This window comes from Toxorhynchites rutilus, chromosome 3 (genome assembly GCF_029784135.1).
Source record: "Toxorhynchites rutilus septentrionalis strain SRP chromosome 3, ASM2978413v1, whole genome shotgun sequence".
NCBI classification, from domain to species: Eukaryota; Metazoa; Arthropoda; class Insecta; order Diptera; family Culicidae; genus Toxorhynchites; species Toxorhynchites rutilus.
The window spans coordinates 72,956,891-72,983,915 of record NC_073746.1 but is presented as its reverse complement, the minus strand read 5'-3'; the positions used below and the strand labels follow the sequence as shown (position 1 = coordinate 72,983,915).

General features: G+C 37.8%; 1 protein-coding gene across 7 annotated transcripts in view; it reads left to right on the top strand.

Moving 5' to 3' along the window:
- The window catches only part of LOC129776352 (calcitonin gene-related peptide type 1 receptor), a 180,439-nt gene that overhangs the window by 88,437 nt on the left and 64,977 nt on the right, over positions 1-27,025 (top strand). The window contains exon 3 of one of the 7 annotated variants that reach the window (XM_055781940.1): positions 16,396-16,534. The exons of the other annotated variants lie outside the window; for them this stretch is intronic. The gene's annotated coding sequence lies outside the window, so the exon portion shown is untranslated. The remainder of the gene's footprint in view (positions 1-16,395; positions 16,535-27,025) is intronic. 7 annotated transcript variants of the gene reach the window in all.

Here is a 27,025-nt window from a genome sequence, read left to right as displayed (position 1 = left end):
TCTTCTGAATCTATAAACATGGCATATGACCTCACAAGACACATTGACTGGAAAAAATATGCGGACGCAATTGCTCTAGCCATCAATTCCAGAGATGGCTTACCTCCATTGGAGGAGTATAACTTCCTTTCTCGTTTGATCTATGACAGCGCAGTTCGCGCTCAAACGAAACCCATCCCAGGTTCCACTATTCGCCGAAGGCCTCCCAATCTATGGTGGGATAGCCAGTGTTCCAAGCTTTATGTAGAAAAATCGAATGCATTTAAAGCTTTTCGGAAACGTGGAACCCCTGAAAATTTTCAAACGTATTTAGCCCTTGAAGATCAATTTAAAAACTTAATCAAAGGGAAAAAACGTGCTTATTGGCGAAATTTCGTGGGAGGTTTGTCACGAGAAACGTCAATGAAAAAATTATGGAAAGTGGCTCGAAAAATGAGAAATCGCTCTTCAACGAATGAAAGAGAAGAATATTCACATCGATGGATTTTTAATTTTGCACGGAAGGTTTGTCCTGATTCCGCTCCTGTGCAAAAAATTGTTCGAGATATACCACAAGATAGGTGCGATCTTGATTCCGAGTTTTCGATGGTAGAATTCTCTCTTGCTCTGCTTTCATGTAACAATTCTGCTCCGGGATCGGATAGAATTAAGTTCAACTTGCTGAAAAACCTCCCTGATGTGGCGAAACATCGCTTGTTAAATTTATTCAATCGGTTTCTGGATAATAATATTGTTCCAGATGATTGGAGACAAGTGCGAATTATAGCTATTCAAAAACCCGGAAAACCCGCGTCCGACTTCAATTCGTACCGCCCAATAGCAATGCTGTCTTGTATACGGAAATTGTTGGAGAAAATGATCTTGTTTCGCCTTGATCGTTGGGTTGAAACGAATGCCTTACTCTCAGATACACAATATGGGTTCCGCAGGGGCAAGGGGACGAATGATTGTCTTGCGTTGCTTTCTTCAGAAATTCAAATGGCTTACGCCGAAAAAAAACAAATGGCTTCAGTATTCTTGGACATAAAGGGGGCTTTCGATTCTGTTTCAATAGAGGTTTTGTCGGACAAATTACACTCTCGGGGTCTGCCGCCTCTATTGAATAATATGTTATATAACTTGCTTTGTGAGAAACATTTGAACTTTTCTCACGGAGATTCGGCAGTAAGTCGGGTCTCTTACATGGGCCTCCCCCAGGGCTCATGTTTAAGCCCCCTTTTGTACAACTTCTATGTAAGCGACATCGACAATTGCCTTACACAAAATTGCAGCCTAAGACAACTTGCAGATGATGGAGTGGTGTCTGTCGTAGGATCAAACGTATCCGACCTGCAAGGACCCTTACAAGATACTTTGAACAATTTTTCAACCTGGGCCATTGGGCTAGGGATCGAATTCTCCACGGAGAAAACAGATGGTGGTTTTTTCTAGGAAGCATAGACCAGCAAAACCAAAGCTTCAACTTTTGGGTAAACCGATCACTCATGCTATGTCATTCAAGTATCTTGGGGTCTGGTTCGACTCCAAATGTACTTGGGGGGCCCATATTATGTATCTGAGTAAAAAATGCCAACCAAGAATAAACTTTCTCCGTACAATTACCGGCACCTGGTGGGGAGCCCATCCTGAAGATCTTATAATGTTGTATCGAACAACTATTCTCTCAGTGATGGAGTATGGTAGTTTCTGTTTTCAATCAGCTGCCAAAACACATCTCATTAAACTCGAGCGAATTCAGTATCTTTGTCTCCGTATCGCGTTGGGATGTATGCCCTCAACGCATACCATGAGTCTCGAGGTTTTGGCAGGCCTACTCCCACTAAAAGATCGCTTCAATTTATTACCTCTTCGGTTCTTCATCCGGTGTAAGGTTATGAACCCATTGGTGATCGGAAATTTTGAGCAGCTGATCGAGCTAAATTTTCACTCCGGATTCATGAGTTCATATCATGAATTCATCTCCATGCAGGTTGATCCTTCTTCGTATATTCCCAACCGTGTTTGTTTCCTTGACTGCATCAATTCCTCTGTGCATTTTGATCTGTCCATGAAGCAAGATATCCATGGATATTCAGATTACCAACGATCGAGGATCGCTCCAACGATCTTCGATGAAAAGTATGGGGGTATCAATTGTGATAATATGTACTTTACTGATGGGTCCCCTATAAACGAGTCCACAGGATTTGGAGTGTTCAACGAATTTTTTAGCACCTCACACAGTCTTCAGAATCCTTGCTCAGTGTATATTGCTGAATTGGCAGCAATTCATTGGGCGCTGGACAGCGTCGCCTCACGACCTGTTGAACACTATTAGATTGTAACGGATAGTCTTAGCTCTGTCGAAGCTATCCGTTCAGTGAGGCCGGAAAAGCACTCGCCGTACTTCCTTGAGAGAATACGAGAAATTTTGAGTGCTTTATCCAGACGCTATTATGTCATTACCTTTATCTGGGTCCCTTCACATTGCTCCATTCTAGGTAATGAGAGGGCTGACTCATTAGCAAAGGTAGGTGCAATTGAAGGCGATATTTATCAGCGTCAAATCGCCTTCAATGAATTTTATTCTTTAGTCCGCAAAAATACCATCGCTAACTGGCAACGCAAGTGGAATGAAGATGAATTGGGCCGTTGGTTTCACTCGATTATCCCTAAGGGTAGCCTCAAACCGTGGTTCAAAAGTCTTGACTTGAGTCGGGACTTTATTCGCACCTTCTCCCGACTCATGTCCAATCACTGTTCGTTAGACGCGTTACTCTTTCGTTTCAATCTGGCCGGTAGCAATCTCTGCATTTGTGGCCGAGGTTACCACGACATCGAACACGTTGTTTGGGCGTGTGAGGATCTTGTTGCCAGATCGAATTTAGAAAACTCCCTTCGGGCTAGAGGAAGGCAGCCCAATGTGCCGGTGAGAGATGTGTTGGCTCGGTTAGACCTTGATTACATGTCCCATATATATGTTTTCCTTAAAGCTATAGATCTTCGTGTGTGATTGTCCCTACATCCTTATACCCTCCTTTCCTTCCTTTGCGGGTAATTCGTCCCCTTGCTATAAATAGTAGAATAAGTTGAAATGTAAATACACTATAGATATACGAATAGATTTAAGAAAGGAATGTTCATCAACATTGTTACGATTTCCTTATATCCCATCCTTCTCCTAAAAATATGTCACCCTCCTAAACTCGAGTACACCGCGAGTAATCGGTTTTCCACCTTACTAACCATAGATCTAAGAAAATTGTTTATATATATAGTTTTAAAATTATATTTAAGAATTCGGCTCCTTTAAACTTAAGTAACTGAGCCTGTAAAAATAAACGAATTAATAAAAAAAAAAACACATGAATTACAATAAGATTCTAATTCGTAGGTCAGCTTTAGTTCTCAATCAGTTCAAAGAACAAATTCGGGGAGGTTTCGACCAAGCTGCACCACGTTGTAGTGTGTATCTCGTTCTGCGCAGAGAATACTGCTCGTTTAAGCTCTTCAAATCACTCATACTGATTGTTAGCTGCATCTACTATACGTACGATACGTGTTTTGACCTGGTAAACAAGCTTACCAGTCCATAATTTGAAGCCCATATCCTATCAATCATCTCTCCTTCATAACAAAATGATGTTCTCTTGATAACCCTAAGTTGATCAATATATCGCTAGACTGAATTATCCAGTCATTTCGATTAAGTAGTCCATAGAAGAACAAGGAAAACTGGAAACTTCAAGCAGTCGCCATAGAAGTCACTGAATAAGACATTGAATCAGTTAAACATACATCCTAGAAGATAGATATGATACATTGCAAGAAAAAACGGAATATTTCTGACACGTTTACCACAGTGAAAAAAAATATTATATTTTTTCCCGAATGAGATGTTATTTCCATTCTATTTCACTATAACGAACTTGAAAATAATTTTATTTATAAAATAACAAATAGCTTTTGAATTACTACAAATGTAAATTGGTCTACGTGGTTTGAACTCAATTAATCAGAGATAAAAGAACAGTAGGGTAAATGATTTTGGTTTGTCCGATACGAGTTTGGGTTTGTTGAAAAGCCTCAAGTCTCTAGTTGCTAATACTACTATAAGGTGTTGAAATTATTCAAATTTTTATGTTCTTCAACGATTTTCCTCAACGAGAAATTATGATCATGGTTTGACCAAAAAATGATCATGTTTTGTCCAGTTTTTGAATGAAAACATTCGAGTTCTCAAGTAGATGTTGCATTTATCATTGTTTGAGTTTACTGTCATCATATTGATCCATTCATGATTTAGGCTTTCTTCAGAATATTGCCTTTTCTTGGGCATTTTAAAAGTGCTCGAGACACTCAACATAGAAAAACTTTATTTCTGCTGTGCGCGAAGGACACAATAAACAAACTGCAGCGCGCCAAGCGGTTGCCATAGAAATCATGTGGACAAAATAACATTATTGAATTGGACAACTCATGATCAGAATTGAGTTCATCAAAATGCGTTAATTTAATGGTTTAGCTATGTAAATCTGATACAAATGGTGTGCAAGCATGATGTTTACAATATTTGTAAGTTTTATAATCCAGAAAAGGTCTGAATACGTGTGAAATAATCATCTGGTGATCGATTAAAAGTTGGCTCGAATGAGGGGCGCATTGACAGCAATAGAAGGTGTAATCCTTTAAAACATGTGATTCCGTAAAAATATACTATAAAACTACTGTAAATCATGAAAAAGACAATTTTATTTATATGTTTTGAAACATTCGAATACCTGATTTGACAAAGGTGTGCTGAATTAGAGCATTCAAAAATGTGGACAAACCATGATCACATTTTCGACTGGACAAACCAAAATTATTTGCCTTACTATAACACAGCGAGATTCTAGAGCATTTACATGCAACAAGATCACTCGAATACCATTGATCCGTATAGAATATTTACCTGAATAATAAATAATCCCAAATGCGAAAAAAACATTCAAATAAAGATTACAATTTTGTTGATAATCCCGATAATAAATCAAAATCACTTGACATGAAAATGACAGAAATGACAGAAAATGGGATGACAGGAAAGCTCGTGTATCGAAGACGGAATCTATTTCTGAAATTAATGAATCTGATATTTACATTTGGTAAATCCAAATTAAATATTTATAACAAAAAAAACGCATATCTATAAAATATTATATTGTGTTTCCTTGCCAATTTTTCTCACATTTTCAAGATATTTGAACTTTAAATTTTTTAGGTTAAAAATTACCTGCTGCATTCCCAAAAAAAATCTCCAAAGCCCGTGTCAATTTATGAATAACCTCTTAGTCTTGAAGATAATTATGAAAAAGAAAGGGGAATGCATATAATTGTACTTACACTAATTTCTAGGAATGAACCAGCAAAGCCCCCCCCCCATCATTTTAAATTTTCGCAATTTTCCATGTACTTTGTTTTTTTTTTTGGTACTTTCTCATGTTGTATTGAATTTTTATTATCCATTATCCGAAGATTTGACAAAACTCATAACCCAATTTGTTGGTATTATTCCTTCTTCATTCGGGAAAAAAAATCCATTAGAGTAAATGTCGCATTCTGGTAATTGTTAATTCGGGTATTTGTTACATTCGGGTAATTGTTACATTCGAGCCATTGTTACATTGGGATGTCATCCGGATGTTTGTTACATTTACTTTGAGTAAACTTGTGTCGAGTGAGTGGTATTCGGGTGGAGGAAACACAACCATTTAATCAAACCACCTCGAACATTCATCCCTCGGCACAAACCGCGTTACTCCTAGGCTTAGGTTAGGGTTAGGGTTAGGCTAGGCTTATTTCTTTCATCCAAAGCACATTTACCCGAATGTAACACATACCCGAATGAAATTCATCCGGATATAACAAATAATCGAATATGACCCGAATGCAAAATTTACTCGAACTTAACGTTTGCCCTAATGAATGATGAAAAATTTTGAAAAATCATATTATGAGTTGTGGCGAATCTCCTGTTGATGAATAAGATTATATCGAAACAACATGAGAAAGCAACAAAAATACGAAGTAAAAATTGTAATGAGGAAATATGAAATGATGCTGAAGACTTCATTTTTTCTCATTGATGAAATGATGTGTCATTTTAAAAAAAAAAATGTAGGCACAATTAATATGCCGTCTTCTTTCCTTCCCGTATTGCTCCTTATGAACAAGAGATCATTCAGAAATGAACACGGGCTATGGAATATTTCGAAAATTTGGCAGGTAATTTACACATAAAAATTATGAAACATATATGCCTTGAAAATGTGAAAAGAATTGATCAGTAAAAAATGGCACCTCCATATTAACGTCATCGCAGCGCAATTATTATTATTATGAATTTATTTTGTCGCAATGAAATTTATTCTGACCCCCGGTGTGCCATCCGACGCTCGGTCGAACCTAACTAAAGGATCGCCTTTTATGTTTCAAACGAACTGGGCAATCAGTGTAACATATGTTTGCCTGGAAAACACAGGAGGCCGCCGTTTCCGACGGTGGGTCAACGGCCGACTCGAACTGCGTCAGCTCGGCGGCTTGGGGCCGCCTCGTGATCCAAATGACTGATGTTCGAAAGTCCATCATTCGTAACAAAATTAATAATTAAATTAATATAAAAGTGAAAATATATATCTTTTTCATAACTTTGAAAAATATAGTACGCAACACCATTCTCTCTCGATAATTTTAATAACGCTTGTTACGACCCAGCCGCGCATACCGGAAGGAAAAAAAGGATTAAACATTATATAAATCATAGTACAAAACACACATTACTTACCACTCACACAACACAACAGTCCAACAAAATAACATATCAACAGTCATAACAATAACAATCAATAACATCTAGCTTGTCAAAGGGCAAGGAAACGAATCCACTATACGAAGTGTAATTGCGCTATTCAAAGAACTATGAGAGCAGTCGTATAAATAACGCGGAATGTTAAGGGCGGAAGGGCGGAATGTTCAGAACAAAGTCATAGAGATGGATGAACTGCAAAGTTTAAAGCCTCTTAAAAACAAAAAAATGGAAAGAACAGAGTTGCAACTAAACCATCGATCAGTATAGATCAATTCTACTTTGACTATATTTGCTCTCATCATTTCATCGTCTTCATCGAGTAGCTAGTCTATTCTCTACTATTCTCTGGAACTATGCTCAGAAATTATCTGGGCGGAGACAACGCATATCAGAATTGAATATAAAAATACCTTCTAATCAAATATAGCTGCAAATAGTAAATGGTAAATTGGGTAAATTTTACTTGCGGCTAAATGTTGCGTTCGGCTAAATGTTCATTCGAGTAAATTTTTCATTTGGGTACCTATCACATTCGGATAATTGTTACATTCGGGTGATTGGAATTTGGGTGAATGTATTCAGGGTAACTGTCTTTCGGGTAAATGTGTCACAATCATTATAACCATCCTTTGTCCCCCTCTGTTCTGATTCTCAAAAGTCAATAGTCAATCGAGTTCTCATTCTATTAGTCGAAGAATAAGCAAAAACATGAATATTAAATAGAATTAGAAATAGAAAAATTATGATTTAGTTGGCTCAGACCTATATTATGATTTAGATTTGGACCTATAACGGGTGTTGAAATAATTATTTCAAGCAAATCAGTATTTTTAATTTACAACATAAATGTTGTCCTTCGAAAAAAAAAAAGTCAGTCAAAGGGCCGTACTCAGCCGTACGACCCAATTTGGTGGAGATGCTCTCACAAGAACGCTGAACGGCACTGACATCCAACTTCCGAATGCAATTCCGGATCCTCGTGGTCAGCTGCTTGGTGTCTCTGGCCCGCCAACTATTCTTGTACACCAGGGCATTGAGGGATCGGACGGCACTGGGGCAAGTTGTTCGGGTTCCGTTCCTTGGGTACGTACGGTATCTGTTTTTCCTCGAGGTACGCCAACGTTTTCTTGGCGTAGTGGTAAGACGGTATTGTCCGGTCAGAAGACGTACTTCCCATCAGAATGATGCTCCTCTAAGAACGGGACCTGAATCTGGTGTACTCCTCCTTGTACACCTTCTGGTTGTCCGCTCGACTTGTCAATCCATGTCAATCCTTTGAAATCCTTTTATCGAAGATTGCAATATACAGAATAACTTTTTTCTCAAACTTATGCTTGTATTTGTACTTCACTCCGGGGGTGTGGCCTTGTCGCTGGCATAGTACCGGTCATTGCCGGGAATGTGGGACTTTGTCAGCGGAATATAAATCTCGTCGTCCAGCACGAACGACGTCTCGCGATAATTCTTCGTCATCCACCGGCATTGAGATTTAACGGTCGCTAAAGGGTGTGTCACATCAAATAGCATCACGGAAAAAACGCTGTAGAAATTCGCCCAGTAGACCGATCCTTTTGAAAATTTTAGACAGTAAAATAAAAACTATTAAACAACTTTTGGCATTTTCTTTTTATTCATACTTCGAGCCCAAGCCCGTATGCTCGCACCTTCCTCTTTACCCCGTCCATGAGGTTCTGTACAACGTCAGGTTGTAGTTTTTTTTGAACAGAAATCCATTTTCTCTTGAAGTCCGCCTCCGATTTGACAACTTTTGGGTTCTTCCGGAGGACCTGCTTCATAATCGCCCAATATTTCTCTATTGGGCGAAGCTCTGGCGCGTTGGGCGGGTTCTTTTCCTTTGGCACGAAGGTGATCCCGTTTGCTTCGTACCACTCCAGCAGGTCCTTTGAATAGTGGCACGAAGCGAGATCCGGCCAGAAGATGGTCGGACCCTCGTGCTGCTTCAATAGTGGTAGTAAGCGCTTCTGTAGGCACTCCTTAAGGTAAACCTGCCCGTTTACCGTGCCGGTCATCACGAAGGGGGCGCTCCGCTTTCCGCAAGAGCAGATCGCTTGCCACACCATGTACTTTTTGGCAAACTTGGATAGTTTCTGCTTGCGAATCTCCTCCGGAACGCTGAATTTGTCCTCTGCGGAGAAGAACAACAGGCCCGGCAGCTGACGAAAGTCCGCTTTGACGTAGGTTTCGTCGTCCATTACCAGGCAATGTGGCTTCGTCAGCATTTCGGTGTACAACTTCCGGGCTCGCGTCTTTCCACCATGTTTTGCCTTTCGTCGCGGTTAGGAGCCTTCTGAACCTTGTATGTACGCAGGCCCTCCCGCTGCTTGGTCCGCTGGACGAATGAACTTGACAAATTCAGCTTATTGGCGACATCCCGGACCGAACTTCTCGGATCACGTCTAAACTGCTTAACTACGCGCTTGTGATCTTTTTCACTGACGGAGCATCCATTTTTGCCGTTCTTCACCTTCCGGTCGATGATTAGGTTCTCGAAGTATCGTTTTAGTACTCTGCTAACCGTGGATTGGACGATTCCCAGCATCTTACCGATGTCCTGATGTGACAACTCCGGATTCTCGAAATGAGTGCACAGGATTAATTCACGACGCTCTATTTCGTTCGACGACATTTTTCGAAATTTACGAAAAATTGACAGTGAAGCATGGCCAACGTGATCTATACACTCTTATCTGATTATAAGCGAAAGCTGGAGATATAATTCCTAAAAATTAAATTTCTTCAGCGTTTTTTCCGTGATGCAATTTGATGTGACACACCCTTCATCTGCTCGTCCGTGTACTCTGGGCATCTACTCTTCTTCCGATAGACAATGCCCTCCTGCTTAAGGGTTCTGTGGATGTATTATTGGAAAATGTTCGGCCAGCGTCACACAAACTCGTACCGTCCTTGTTGTCGAACAGCGTTTTTAGAGATTGCTTCTTCATTTTCATCATGATCTTCACCGGACGGCAACTACCGCTCGACGTTCCGGGATGCCAAGATCCCGTAAACAGTACTCACCGGCACATTTTCGTCCCAGACGCAGTCAACTGTACACTTTTTTCTTTGACTTTCACGATTTTCGAAGAACCGTACAACGCGCTCGCGGAGTGCTTGTTGTTTCGACGCCATCTTTGATCAAACTGACAGCAGCCGAGCGAAAAAAAGCGAGCAACCTGTTTCTAGGGAGCCCAGAGAGCCTCAGTAAGAAACAAATTTACGCTCTTTACTTTTTTTACAGAAAGGTATTGAAATCATTCTCATTTTTTATTGAACACGTTATATGCGATTAAGTTTAAATGAAGTAAGCATGTAAGTATATACATAAAAATATGTTTGTAAAATATATATGAAATTTACAAAAATGCTAGAAGCTGGAAGCATTTTTTGCTTTGTTTTTATTTTGGAGGAAAAATGATGTCATCATTATGGCTGGTATGAATTATGAACTGGTAATATATCACCAAAATGTCGGTGGTATGAATTCCAACTAATTTAAAATTTGTGTTGATGCTTTTTACGACTTTATTGCGCTCACTTGGCTTAATAGCAACACACTGTCTAAGCAAACTTTCGGTCCACTTTCAACTTCCTGGCTGGTTCAATCTGCTATGAACAGTAATAAACTTCATGGTGGTGGAGTTCTTATGGTCATTATTTCAAGAATCCATTCTCATGAATTGCTTCCTCTTTATGGAGTGTATGTCTTGTTAAATTACCATACTATTTTCATTGGAGATGCGTATTTAAAATTGGCTTAGAACATTATTTGTTTCCTAGACGCTACTTGTGGTATCCTCTACGCACCAGTCTATCCCTTCTGAAACCCTTTGATAACACTCGAATTAGTTGAATTTGATGTTCTGTGGAAGCGGGAAATGTTATATCGTCATCCCGACTGCAACAAATTTCTGAACTTCGCAATTTATTTGATGTGAACAATGCAATACATAAAGAAACTATTCAAAAACCGGGTATTTTTTGTCATATGAGAATATAGTTACTGGGCATTTGAAACAGTGGCCAGTGGCCAAGTTTCCATATGATCCGAAGCTTCGGATTCTAGGTATACAAACTGATGTCTAACGGTTCAAATATATAGAAAATTATTCCAAATCTTAAATATCGTACTGAATGGAATATTTGTTCATATCACTTATTATTTGTTCATATCACATACCACGTTCTTTTTCTTGTAATTCAGCTAATGGCTCTCGCTCATCAATTCGGTATTCTCAAAATGCTGTTTGATTATAATTCTGTGATTCGAGTGATAGATAGGACGTGCAGAAACATCCAAATTTAATTTTATTACAAACTCAAAAAAATATCTATAACAGAGAGATAGAGATATTACATACGTGAATTTTACGATTATGAGATTAATCATGCTGACATTTGGCATGCAAACGGTGCGCCAACCTACAGGAACAAAGCTTGTTTATTTGGCTTAAGAACCACCTCTTTTGAATATTTCGAAATTTTGTCTCTTTTTTACTCATTCATTACGCTCATGAAAACATAGTAAAATAATTCAATGCTAAACCCAAAAACAGTAATCAAAATATTTTTTGCACCAGCGAGTCTCTTGTAACAAACGTGAGTCAAATTTCATACAAACCGAAGAAGAACCGAAAATTTAAAATATTTCCAGTTCATTGATCATTCATAATTTTTTGCGTGTGTTCAGTTTACTTTACCAGAGCAATCAAGGATTTCAACAACATAATGTACAATCTACACTGGCTCTACTCTATTTGAAATTCAAACTGCACATTCCTGAATTGAAAAATTCAACCGAAACTCAATGCAATGTGGATTTACCGGTACCCTTTCCCTACTTTCATCTTGAAATGCTCATTGAGCTCCAGTGTTCCAGCTTAGATACAACCAGCTGCAAATCAGTGGCACGTGGTGGACCGCAGTTATTTACTATGTCGCGCCGCGAATTAGATAATGAAAATACGATACTGGCTTCCCTCGACGCCTCATCAACTCACCCACGCGGCGGCCTCGCTATCGTGGGTGTGAAACATCCGGCAGTATTTTCCGCTCGGAAGCAATTAACACCCCTGGTTGTGCGCCAACCCAAGGAGTTGGCTGTTTGGCTCCGGTTCTATCAATGGACTGCTTTGTACCTCGTCATAATTAATGGGGAATGATTGTTGCCGAATCTGTATCGGGTGGGAATAGTCCTTGGTTCGGTGGTTAGAAGAATGAGAATGGATAGCGACGTAACTCACAATGTGGTTAGTTACCATTCGTCATACTGTCATGAATTGAAGAATAAAAAACGGCTATTCGTTGGTTCATATATCATAATCCGAATCATCGCGATAAGTTGGCTGGTAATGATTATTATGATATTGAGACGAGTATATAATGCTCACGGCCACAGTATCGAATGCCACTACTATAATTGTGCATGAGTGTGAACCAATGTATGTTATGGATTCCTGATAATATTATTACAATCGACTCTGGCTGGAGGACCATTATCGTGAAGTAATTCAATTATTCCGATACACCGTCACTGGATCTGGTGGCTCGATTTTCATATCCTGCTTCCACCTCACCGAGACCATATGTGGTTGGGTTATATCAAACCGGTACGCAACATAGTTTCATTGAAATCCACTATCGATGACTGAATCGTACCTGAATGGTCATGTAGTAACGAAGCCATTCATCAAACGACATCAGGACCAACTAATACCGGGCTAGATAGTTGTTACTGGATAGCAATAGATTAACATTGCAATGGAAATACATACTGTTATGAAGAGAAAATCCATCGTTGCACCAATTGTTGTCGAAATAAACGAACGGATCATTAAAATAGATCAGTGAATTCGAAATAGCTGCCGTTTCCACTCCGGGGAAAGTGTTCGAATAAAACTAGCAACCGCACATCAACACCGCTTGTCGGTGAAACAATATTCGATTGATTGGCGCGCTGTTACATTTTCCTTTGATATCGCATTAACAATTTACATTCACATACTCGGAAATCCCATTTTATAGACGAAAGAGACAGTAAAAAGCGAAACTATCGTCCGCAGTTCTAAAATGATAGACTTTCGTATAGCCGGATCCTATTTTTTTCTTTATTTCATGAAAAACAAAATAATCCTTTGCTCATTTTTGCTCTTAACGGACATATGTTATTTATTTGAATAAAATTTATCCGCAACAACAAGTTCAAATTTTCTATTTGTCAACAAAAAGACTCAAAATATGTATTTTGAGCGATCATTTGTTCATCCTCATTTCACGATTTTCATGAAAAAATATTTCATTTAGGTGGTGTAAAAAAGATGTGTGGTGTTTATTGTTAGTGAGAATTTCCTTTAAAAGCTAAAATGAACAGCGGATTATTTTATTTTTCAAACCATAGAACCAAAAATTGGATCCGACTAAACGAATATCTGTGCATCCGTGGCCGAGTGGTTAGCGTTTCACATTATCATGCCTGGTGTTCGAGTTCGATTCCATTACTGGCCGGGGGATTTTTCGTCAGAGAAATTTCATTCGACTTGCACTGTGGTCACGCGTATTCTAGAGCTTGCCCCTCGGAATACATTCAAGGCGTGTTATTTGGCCTTAAGAAATCTCAACTAAGTATTATTAAATGACGCTAGTTAATGCATACGTTGAGACGGCAAAAGTTCCAAAGGGAACGTTAACGCCATTCAAGAAACGAATATCTACCACTGTAAAAACCTTCATTCGACAGGATCTTTATTCATTTTTGCTACGCTTGTTTCCCATTCCGGCATATTTCGCCCTCTTGTGCTCTGGTCTATTTCAGAAATCAATTCAAATATATGCACACGTGCGAATGTATGGGAACGTTTTGTAGTGGAATATGTATTCATCGACGGCGAAATATGGTAATTGACAGCATAAAAGCATTCGCTACAGCGCTTCGTGGAAACCGAACGAAAGTCAACTTCACTTGCCAATAGTGCAAATCAAAAAATTTTAACTTTTGACTCACTAAATCAGAAAATATTGTTGCAACGTATGGGGAAGATTGACAAAACGGGGAACACATCGTTTACTTTTTAAACATAGGCGGTCCAGGTGATGATTTCTGAGGCAGGCGAAAAAGAAGTGGATATGTCATATATCAGATGGGATTATTCATCCAAATTATTTATTTTTTCATTGAAAATCGTTTTTTTAGCTGTACTCCCAATAACTTTTACCCTAAGCATCGAGTAAGCAACATATTTTTGTTTACCGATTTTTGTAAACTGAATGTTCCCTACATGGTCAATATTCTAGAGTTATTATTAAAACTAGGGGAAGTGGGGGCATAGTGGTCACCCTAAGGAATATGTCCATTTTCAGCGTCCACATACCGCTAAAATTCCCGTTATTCTAAGATTATTATAGATCAACTCATTGTTGTTCAAGGTAGCATACGGCTTTTACTATAAAAATTCAAAATAGTACATTTTCTATCATTAGAAAAAAAAAGGTGAAAAATCGAACTTTTTTTTTGCTTGGAGGTAAAGTGATCACCTAGTGGGGGCAAAGTGGTCACTCGTACATATCAAGCTAAATAGGATAGATTTATGCGTTTTTTCGTCCAAATTTGTTCAAATCATATTCGATTTAGTAGGTAAAGGTATGAAATAAGCTTGGTCTATTCACCTAGAGTGTCAATTCAAATGCATACAAAAACATTGAAAGAAATACACAACGTTCCGCATAATGAGGCATGGTTTAATTGGAGTGGCATATTTTTCCAGGGTCAATGCCACAAAAGGAACCACTTCAAGAGCAGAATGTGATGAGGCATATTAGCTTTAGTAAACAGAACATTGTAAGTCGTTATGCACCTATGACCACTTCGCCCACGAACATCGAAGTAATTCCTATGCTAATTGAGCGCTGAGATTAAACAAAATATCTGTTTACCTCTCCTAGAATATGTGAACAGTCGTCCAAACTGATGATTTGTCCAATATATCAAATTGAATAAACTAAATTTCACGAGAAATTCCATAGATACCATGCGCACAGAACTATGACCGGATGGCTATCGAGAGAGCAATTTCTGTTTTTATTTATATTTCGAGCTGTCGCATCTCTACTGAAGTACAGGGTGACTCAAAATTCATCAAATTCTTTAAACATAGGGTGCCTATCAATATGGTGTCAGTATTCAATAGTTATGCTACCAAACAAGCAGGTGACCACTTTGCCCCCACTACCCCTATTAATATTCTAGCGTTATAGCGAAAACCGAGTATAATCTCTAGTATAATCTAGTAGCAAAATAAGTTCACCTGATTGGGTGGATAATTTTTTTTTATGTGAGAAAGGTGTTTTCTGACTTTAAGGGGATGAATCAAAAATTAAATTCTTCTTTTATATTCAAAAAACAAACAAAAAATATGCACAAAAAACGAATGAAAAAAATTGACTTGATACAGGATTCGATTATGTACAGTGAATGAAGTCGAAGACTGTACATAATCGAGTAAACCCTGTATATTCATTTTAATTTGGTATCATCATGAAATTGGAAGAGCTTTGCTAATTTTTTGTTTTGTTTTGATTTATGATTTATTCTTTGATACAACTTGAAAATGACAACGCATACAAAAATGTTTTCTAACTAAACTTTTGGGATATTGTTTGAATTTCATTAAAAAAAAAAATGAAAAAGTCCTGCGCTGGGAAAAAAGGCATTCAAAAACGGTCATTTAAGATATTGTAAGATATTTTTAAATGGTTTTCCCATATAGGGCATAAGAAAAAAAACTGTTTTTCTAACTTCTATGTCCAAACTAGAACACACAAAAATAAAACATATTTTTGAGTGTTGAACATCGCAATTAAATTGAATATTCGATTCATTTTGTTAAACAATTGCAAAAATGTAAACTTTAACACTTACCGTTTTGTCTCATATTCCGAACACTTAAGCTTTGATGGTCATTAAACAGTGTCTCATTACTCAAAATGGTACTCTTTCGCGAAATGATTTTGATTTTTAGATACAATAGAACCTTCTTTTTCATTGACTACCATAAAATTGATTTACAAATAAATATTCATAGTGAAAAACTAAAAGTATGTTTAATCACTTTTGTCTCAAATTCCGAACACAATTTTTGTCACCGACTCATATTCCGAACACTTTTGTCTCAAATTCCGAACATTCATTAAAGTCAAATTAAAGTCAATTAGCTCCTTTTTGGAAAAATGTTAGGCTTGCAATAAAATAATTGGTTTTTGCTTTTGCAATTATTGATTGTATTTGTTTCTTATAGTTTACATGGTTTCGGGACCACGGGCGCTAAATTGGTATCGATACCTGTAAATGATCTTAAAATGAAATCTATAGCCCAAAGAATGTAAGGGTTTTGAATATTAAGTTATTATTAACATAAAAGTTCAGTAAATTCACATTTGAAAATGAAGTGTTCGGAATTTGAATCACTTGATTCATATTCCGAACATTACTTCAATATTAATTTTAATGAAGATTTCTGCATAAAATGTCATTTTCTTTCACCCATTTGTTGTAGGTTCATACATTCTCTAGCACTCAACATGAAAACAACAAACAAATAGTTGAAACAACTACAAAAAAGGAAAAATTAACATTTAAACATTTAAAGATGAAGCGTTCGGAATTTGAGACTGTTCGGAATATGAGACAAAACGGTATGTACTTTTTTTTTTATTAATTCGTTTATTTTTACAGGCTTTTACAGGCCAAACTCTTAACTATATTTCTACTAGCATATATTAACATATTTCCTTAATTCTATGGTTAATAAAATAGGAAACCGATTACTCGCGGTCGCTTCGAGTTTAGAAGGGTGAATCATTTTTATTAGGAAAAGGAGTGGATGTAAGGGGATGTGTGTTCACACTCACACTCACATTCACATTCTCATTCACACTGACACTTCATACATCGCATTCTTTCCATAACGGTCAAAATCCAAACAGGTTTATCATGTTTTGCTGAGGAAAGACAATCACATCACCTCGCGGGGTTGGGACCATCAGGCCAAGCGTTTACCGGCTGTAGAATCATTTTAACGTAGGACTACGTCTTTGATTTCTATATAGGGGGTCACTTTACGAAAAATGTAACAAAAAATTAAGAGATTTCAAATGTATATTACGCAAAACCGTTTTTGCGATATATGTTATACTATATACCGTTAGATAGGAAAATAATTCAATGAAGATAGTGAAACAGTTAAACAACTTAGCGAATGAAGTAGGCATGTTTTTTAGATATTACTCGCTGCCTACGTGGAGGAAAAGAAACAGTTAGACTCCATGGTTGAGATGAGAAAACCGTTCACGAAAGAACTAGTTCGCCAAAAAGATTGAACGAACGTTCGTTCTTTTTAAAAAACAACAGGAAGTGGGTTATATGAAGAGTGACGTAGGACTATCGTTGATTTAGTGATCATTTGTATGAAGATGAATTTGAACCCATTCTGAATGAATAAATAAATGAATATTTCGGGGACTTCGAAAACGAGAGCGTTACGTTGGCTAATAGGCTCTCAGTGACACCGTTCATCAGCGCTTTCATGATAAACGAAATTAGCTTCACCACAACAGCGACAACATCCTTCAATCGCTGTTCAATTATTACTAAGTGGATTTCCGAGCGGCTTTCGCTTATATACCGAGTGGTGATTTCAATAGCCTGTTTTGAAAGCAATTTTAAGGCTATCGAAACAAGTTTTTGGATGAAACAGTAACAGTATATAACGCGTAGACATTTTATCTTTCGAATGAAGCGTATATCATACCATTTCGTTCGGTTATTTGAGAGCTACTTCTTCTTCTTCTTGAATGGCGTTAACGTTGCCTGTGGAACTTTTGCCGTCTCAACGTATGCATTAACTAGCGTCATTTGTTAATACTTAGTTGAGATTTCTTAAGCCAAATAACACGTTTTGAATGTATTCCGAGGGGCAAGCTCTAGAATACGCGTGAACACAGTGTAAGTCGAAGGAAATTTCTTTGACGAAAAATCCCCCGGCCAGAACGGGAATCGAACTCGAACACCCGGCATGATAATGTGAAACGCTAACCACTCGGCCACGGGTGTACTTTTTAAGAGCTATTAACGCTTAAAATCTCGATCATCGGCGCTTTCATTTTCAAAACATTGATTTTACACCCCGGTATAGAAATGAAAGACGTAGCCCTACGTCAAAAAGGTTGTGCACTTTACGAACTGATGGCGAACGAATACACTGAATACATGTGGGAAGCAGATTGTGTTGAACGGAATGGATGAATATAACGAAGACGCTCGAGGAAAGCTGAAAAAGATAACGATATTGTCATTCACAAGCAAAATTCATTTAATACGTTAACCCTTCGTACTTTTGTTAACCCTTTCGCATACAACGTCGAAAGACACTCGTGGCGATTAGACTATGCCAGAACGTACAACATCGAACCTCACTCGTGGTATATCGATGTGATATGATTGCATAACTCCAGGCGCATGGCGTTCGATGGAAACCAAAGCAAGGCTCAAAACTTGTCTCATTCACCGGTACAACTTAGTTACGCATGTCTACTATTCTGTGGGAACGACTCGTTGTGTTCTTTGTTTGGTCCATGCTGTTTGAAATCTAATAATATGGCAAGGGGTTAATGTATGCTCAATTTTGAATCTAAAATTAGGATTGGTTTCATCATTGCAATCAAATTTGATTCTCGGCAAAGCTGTAAATATTCGATTTGATGCATTTTCTTTCAATTCATCTATAATATTTATATACTTTCAGTTCATTAGAAAAATCCAGAAGAAGCTGGAACAACTCATGAATCGGGTAATCAAATAATTTCCTAGTGGTAAAACAAATACAAAACATGTTTTTTTCGTTGCTCTGGTCTATTGTTTATACATGTTACCGTGATAACCATTAATGGAATGTTTATGGAAATCGAAAATTGTTGTAACGGATTTTTTTTCTCTGAACTGCTTTACCCATCTCTACTCCATGATCTGGTTTCCTTATTTCTTCTCATATGGTTTTTCGTGACGGACATGGTGAGTCGAAGCGCATTAAAAAATATATTTTACTACATTTGCCGACAGCGCGATATAATCATAACCATCCACCCAGGACAATGTTTCAGACAAGTAGAATGTCGCAGAGGCAAACTGCGACATTGATTCATTAGCAAAGACGAACACGATGAAATAGAGAAAGCTCTAATCGGATGATCCGTACTCGAGTTTTGCGTTCAGCAACACATTAGGTGATTTATTTTTATTTATATATATAAGAGTTGTATTTGAGATGTTATTTTAATTAAATAGTTAATCAATATAACATTGCTATACCTTATATTTTGACCAGAAATCTGGATTTCAAATTAAGATTTTTTTGAAGAAGGTCAATGATTATGGATACGCTTTTGATTTACCGTGGATTGCATGTATGATTTGTGTTGGTCTCGAAAAATAAGATTGATTTGGTTATTCCAATTTCGTTTAATTCGTCGGTATTTTGCTAAAATTCCAAACGAAGAGCTTTCCCGAATGCTAGAATATTATTAAACTACTTCAAAAACAGGATATCGCTCAATTTTTATTTTATTTTTACAGCCCACCCAAGCAGTAACGTGGTACGGTGTCTTTGAAATTATAAATAAATATTAGATTATCTAGGTCCTCCAAACCAGGTCCAAGTTCAGACCAATTGATCTACCATTTCATCCCCGACCAGTACAATGTTCCCAGCAAGGAAACTTACCCAAAATAGTTCATAGAGCCCGCGATCTATGCTGGCTTTGAGTTTATATAAACATCAGATCCTCCAAATCATTCTAAAGTTTAGAAAGTCATAGAGTCAAGTAACCTTGCTTCCGTTTACATCAATTGGATATTAGCATTAATCCATCACTTTTACGTATAATCTAAACTCTCCTGAAGAGCTAATGCATACTTTGCATAAAATGCCTGTGCACCATAATATTTGTTCTGCAAGTATGTATACTATACATGTTTTTTTCAAAAATACTTTCTCGATCAGAAGGAAATAATTAAGGATACCTCATTTTTATCTTGATACCAAAATTTGTTTTGGACAAGCCTGATAAAGGAAGTAAAATATCAATGAATAATACCAAAAAAATTAGGAGAAATAGCATCTCAATACGAAAATTTGATAATTACAATAACATAATAATTACATAATTACAAAAAAATTATTACAAAGTAATACTTATGGTATTTTTCATTGGTATTTTACCTCCTATCTCATGCTCACCCATTTTGATGTATCGAAATATTAGTTCCTGCTTGGGTTGCCCAAACGTTGTTTCCATTTTCAGCTCAATTCGAAAATATTTTCCATCAGCTATGCTACGATATAACCAAATGTTTTTCCAGAATTCTAATACATAGTATAACTGGTTTCAACTCCCATTAGTTGCAGTTTCCATATGCCTTTATTCAAATGTTAACTGATGGGAGCTGAAACAAACCACGCAGAAACGGCAAATCAAAGGTGATGTTAGGTACCGTGTATGGTTTATTGACATCTTTAATTTACATTATTCGTGAGTGTGAAAAAGATAGCAATCAAGATGGTCAAATCAAACACTAAAGGTGGCCGTACACTGTTTGCCCGGAGGTCAAATATTTGATATATTTTGACAGATAAAGTTTGATTTGATATTTGTACAAACACTATTTTGTTTGCCACTCTTAAATATTCAACAGTGTTAAACAATGTCAAACACCGAACATGGATAAAATCGACTGAAATATTCAAGGTAACCTAACCATGTACCGACAGGTTCGAAGAACAGACTAAAAAAGTATTCGAGGCATCCAAAAATTGAATATTTGCTTGTTGTGTTTTGTGTAGCATATATTTGATCAGTACACGTCGACCAAATTTTATCTGTCTAAAAGAGTCAAATATTTGGCTTCGGTCAAACAGTGTATGAGCGTCACGAAATGTCAAAAAACAAAAATTAAAAGAAAAAGGGCAGGAAATTGAGGTTAGGTCCGATGCAGTGATCTATAACCAGAGAGCGTGACCCTATGTACCTCAATGACTCTTATTATCGTGCAATTTTGCGACCATCTTTTATCAGCGATTTAACGGACATGATGCAATAAATACAAGATTTATCAAGTTTTATCCAAATAAAACCATATTTCCTAGAGGTTCTAGAAGAAAGGTTCCTCAAATATTGTTTCATAGCAATGTTCGAGTGGTGGTAAAGGCATTTTGATCTGCTCGAATGATATGATTATTTTTATGGTTCATTCTATGAACTACATACAAATACTGCACGAACCATCAAAGGAAATTCTATTTTTCAAGCATTGGAATGAGTGAAAAAATTATTTTAGATAAGTCATAGTCGTACTTCTTAATATAAAACGGTTATACATAATCCAGTTTTCTTCCAGTTTTTTAAGAGCAATGTTCCAGTTTTTTGAAAAATATTATTGCAACCCTGCAACCGAACAAAAAAAGTTTTTTTTTTTTTTTATCCAAAATATATATTTTATTAAGGCTCATATGGCGTCAGCCTAACGGGGCCGGGAGTTCAATATTTTGACAATGTTTGATTAGACTATGTTAGTAATATGTCAACAAAAAAGTTGATATTTATAAACTCAACAGATGGAGACAAACACAATTGAAATAACATAGCAAAAAGGACATCTTTAAAATTACTGGATTTCAATTGGACTAACAATCGGATATAGTTTAATAAAGTTCTATGCAATACAGTATTTTATTTTATTAAGATTTTTTAAAGGATTTTTTTTTTATTTTTCATTTGAGAAGCTTTCAGCCTCCTGGTCTGGTTCGCTTCATGGTCGTAGTAAAATTGTCTAAGCTTGAGAAATACATTTTCCACAAAACACAAATTTTGATAAGAAAAGTCGATTATTTATTCGCGTTATTCAGAAGTTTTCCGGGATAAAATGATAATAAAAAGTGAACTTTTTTTTTTTGCTTTGACACATGTCTCGACTCACTCGTGAGATATAAGAAACGAAAGGTTGTAAAACGAACCTTCATACAAATAGCCATGTGCATTTTGTAAAGAAGTGAATGAAACATACATCGTTCCCGCCAGCAATTGTTCACTGTGCATTTCCGTCGATACAGTCGATCAACATGGATCCATTAAAAGAGTCCAATATCAAGGTTTTCATTGCATTAAACATACCCTACGCTCGTTTGTAACAAAAAGTCTCATGATGGTAAAATATGCTAAACTACAGTTCGCTCTGTCGCCCTCTCTAATCGAATCAGGCGACAATTATCGCTTACACGAGCTTTATGCTGTTCGCTTGGGCATCTACTGGGCGTAAGATAAAAATAGAATGGTTGATGCCCTTTGGCCATGTGTCGAACGTTGATTAGGTTTGCCTTTTCTCATGTGGTTTCGAAACTGTACTACCCAGAACTTCTTTGCATATCGGCAACAAATTAATTAAAACTTGTTACGTCGTTTGAATATTGGTTGCAAAAGTTGCCGCACACCGATCTAATCCAATGGGTTCCATTCTTGCAACGATGTGAACGTATTCGATGCAGCCATTTACGCAAATTAATGAATTACTGCAAATTGATATCTAAGTTGATCATTTCGAGTATCGTACATTGGCGCTACCCACCCAACAACCAGAAACAATTCGATACATCTAAGCCTCAACCGCGTATGTCGATCCAAAGCGGGAAATAATTCAAATGGATATCGACGGAGGCAAAAGCGGTCAGGTGCACACAATTTACGACCGAGAGATACATCTGTTCAAACTCGTTGCAGTTGATTGTCTGTTGGAAGCTAAGTTTCGCTAGCCACACACGAAGCACGCGTTGTGAGGGCGCGCTCATCTGTTCCCTGTCGAGACCATTCTTGTTGTGGAAACTTTTTGCATCTAAAGGTATGGGTTGACCTTTTGCTTTGTATCCATGCGCTGGTCAATGGTAGTGGATGTGAATTTATGGGACTCTTAGAGAATGGCAATTTATCTTGCAAGACCAGCTAGTGGACATCAAGAGGCATATAGATCTCTACGAGGCAGACTTTCAGTGTAATGTGCAATATTCCTTTGTCGATGTTGCAGGTGGTGGTATCACGGATTTGTGTTTTATTGGATTATTTTTAATTTTATTAATTACTGTTTGTGAAACGAGAACATTTATTATATTAGTTTGAAATGATTAAATTCGCTAATCCATTCAATTTGTTTTCATAACAGATTTTGAACCATACAGCGACTAAAAATTCTACACGGGATCGCCTTGCAAATCCTCGTCTTATTATCCCTACGTCCTCCGCGGATACAACTCAACTATAAATCGGTTGAATGGAACGGGAAGGCTCTACCAGCCAACATCTTCACTCGTGCTAACCTCAGTCGTCGTATCCATAGATATCACAAACCTCAAGCCTCGAAAGCATCATCAAGCGTCATAAATTTAAATTAACTTGATTTATCACTGTGAGCGATACGCTTGTCTTGGCCCAGCCTTTCATGGGTTCCATGGGTCGGAGAAGAAAGTTTCACAGCTCGCTGGGAGAACAGTCGACGTCTCCTTTCCTGTGGACTGTTTCGGAACAACTCCCAAGCGATATGTACTAGTTAGTCAGTCGTCACTAGTTGGTACAATAAATAATACATCATGACACCTCTCTGACATGCTTGTTTATATCAACGCTTGTTTCAATTTGGCCACTCTCGGGCGGAAGACACATGGTGCCTTGGCGAAGTGAAAGCCATTAATGGGGGTGAAGCCACGTTACAAATCAAACGTGTGAAATGTTCTGAGGGTCTTCCAGTGCAAACGGTGGAGAACGTGTGATAGTTTGTGGCTTCGTAAAGATATAGGGCCCTATTCCAGAAAACGAGACGAGCAATTCGTCTCGTCTCGTCTCGGCTTCAGTCATTGTCGAGACGAGCAAAATATCCTATTCCAGTACACGAGTTTCATTGAAATGTTTTATTAGGTAGACTGGTAGAGCTCTTTCATTTTTGACGGATATCAATATAAATATTTACATTTGGTTGTGATCAAGGTGTGTATATATATGTATACCAGATGAAGCATCATCGTCACTTTTATAAGAAGGGAAATACGGTTTGAAGGGGTTGTTTGATTTGTTATTGCACTTTGCACTTTGTTTTACAAATTTAAGATCAAATATGTTTGTTAAGCATATGAAATCGTGCATTCGAGAGTGGTCCGCCCCCTCCGCATCCTCTGTCGACGTCACTGGTAGCAACAATTAGGAGATCGTATGAAATAGCTTATCGTATATAAAACATAGAGGTAGATCGCTTACCTGTTTCTGTGTAAAATAAAAATTGGCCATCAGAGAGTTCTAGCAAATTGTTAATGCTCAAGAAGTGTTGATAACCAACAAATAATGACTACAGAGTGCAACGACGGAACTTTGTGTGACCATAAAGGGATATATAGTATGACAAATATTATGGTTTCTTGATACCCAAACTGCTCGATGTTTGTTTCTGAAACTTTTACTTACTGTTTAATATGTACAAGACATTCTATGTAGGCTTTATGTATATCATAATATATCTACATAAATATAATTTTTTGAACCAAGAGTGGAATTTATGTTTAACCTGTAGAGTTTTAGTAGTAGCGGCAACAAACAACGCATACTGTTGCCTTTTCATGTAAAAATTTGTTACTCACAAAAATAGTTATATATTTGTCTTGTTTAAGTGCGCGCTCAGAACATATAGTTACACCGAAATAACCACATAAGAATGGTCCTGTACAGTCGCAAAAATTACTAGTAACGGAGGTATATTAATATTTTAAATATATTTTTAATTTCACTTGTTCTGCATTTCTGCTTAAATTTAGTTCACTTTCTACTAATTGAATAATATGGCGATTCATTTTCGCGATCCAATGTCTTATTCATATATCGTTGGAAGTGAAGAGTGCGACTTATGAGATTTATGTGTTGTGTTGTTATTTCCATTTTATTCTCAGTAGTTTCTATTTCCAGTATGAGTTTCAATGTGCTTTTAGAGGGCTGAAGCACTTACTAACGCTATTTGACATCGTGAACTAGAATAGGACCGTTTACCTGCAAATCGATGACTCTGCTGAATAGTAACACATATTTTATCAACTAGTATGGGTTCAAATGTGCCTTTGGAGCAATGCAGAGCTCACTAATATTTTTTGGCACTGTGAACATGAAATTGACGTTCACCTGCAAAAATGATCCAACTGAATGGTTAATTTTAGTAACATGTTTTACCAACCCTTATGAGTTCGAATGTGTTCTTCGAGCGTTGTAAGACGATTAAACGCCTTCGGACAATGTGGACAAGGATAGGGATCTGCAATGGGATGATCCTGCTGAATAAATTATTGTATAGACCTCGTTTTCATTAATTCGTATGAGTTCCAACTTGCAATTAGAGTTTGTATTTCGACCTATTTTTTACTTTTTTGAAGTTTTAAAGGGTGTGTCACATCAAATTGCAACACGGAAAAAACGCTGTAGAAATTCGCCCAGTAGACCGACCCTTTTGAAAATTTTAGACAGTAAAATAAAAACTATTAAACAACTTTTGGTATTTTCTTTATATTCATACTTCGAGCCCAAGCCCGTATGCTCACACCTTCCTCTTTACCCTGTCCATAAGGTTCTGTACAACATCAGGTTGTAGTTTTTTTTTAACAGAAATCCATTTTCTCTTGAAGTCCGCCTCCGATTTGACAACTTTTGGGTTCTTCCGGAGGGCCTGCTTCATAATCGCCCAATATTTCTCTATTGGGCGAAGCTCCGGCGCGTTGGGCGGGTTCATTTCCTTTGGCACGAAGGTGACCCCGTTGGCTTCGTACCACTCCAACACGTCCTTTGAATAGTGGCACGAAGCGAGATCCGGCCAGAAGATGGTCGGGCCCTCGTGCTGCTTCAATAGTGGTAGTAAGCGCTTCTGTAGGCACTCCTTAAGGTAAACCTGCCCGTTTACCGTGCCGGTCATCACGAAGGGGGCGCTCCGCTTTCCGCAAGAGCAGATCGCTTACCACACCATGTACTTTTTGGCAAACTTGGATAGTTTCTGCTTGCGAATCTCCTCCGGAACGCTGAATTTGTCCTCTGCCGGAGAAGAACAACAGGCCCGGCAGCTGACGAAAGTCCGCTTTGACGTAGGTTTCGTCGTCCATTACCAGGCAATGCGGCTTCGTCAGCATTTCGGTGTATAGCTTCCGGGCTCGCGTCTTCCCCACCATGTTTTGCCTTTCGTCGCGGTTAGGAGCCTTCTGAACCTTGTATGTACGCAGGCCCTCCCGCTGCTTGGTCCGCTGGACGAATGAACTTGACAAATTCAGCTTATTGGCGACATCCCGGACCGAACTTCTCGGATCACGTCTAAACTGCTTAACTACGCGCTTGTGAACTTTTTCACTGACGGAGCATCCATTTTTGCCGTTCTTCACCTTCCGGTCGATGGTTAGGTTCTCGAAGTATCGTTTTAGTACTCTGCTGACCGTGGATTGGACGATTCCCATCATCTTACCGATGTCCCGATGTGACAACTCCGGATTCTCGAAATGAGTGCACAGGATTAATTCACGACGCTCTTTTTCGTTCGACGACATTTTCCCAAATTTACGAAAAATTGACAGTGAAGCATGGCCAACGTGATCTATACACTCTTATCTGATTATAAGCGAAAGCTGAAGATATAATTCCTAAAAATTAAATTTCTACAGCGTTTTTTCCGTGATGCAATTTGATGTGACACACCCTTTAATGGTTTTGTTCCTGAAATAGATTATCTGTCAATGTATACAAAATAAAAAAAACATCATATTCTAACCTGTGTGTAACCAAATGGGGTCTTTCATCAAATCTCCGTCCGCGAGACTTTTCTACTTCTATGACGGATTTTTTTTTTGCGGAGCATCCAAACAACACTTTCTGGCAGCCGGAATTATTCAAGTGTTGTTTTCTTCTTCGTCTATTTTGCTGATCGGAGTTCTTCATTTTGTCCCTTGATTAGTGTTTCGGATTCCTGTTCGATTGTATTCGTCTCGAAAATGTTATCATTACTTGACAGCTGGTAGCCATCAATTAATAACTCTGGCTCCATCTTGATGAGCGATGTGTAAAATTAGGAAGCAGCTC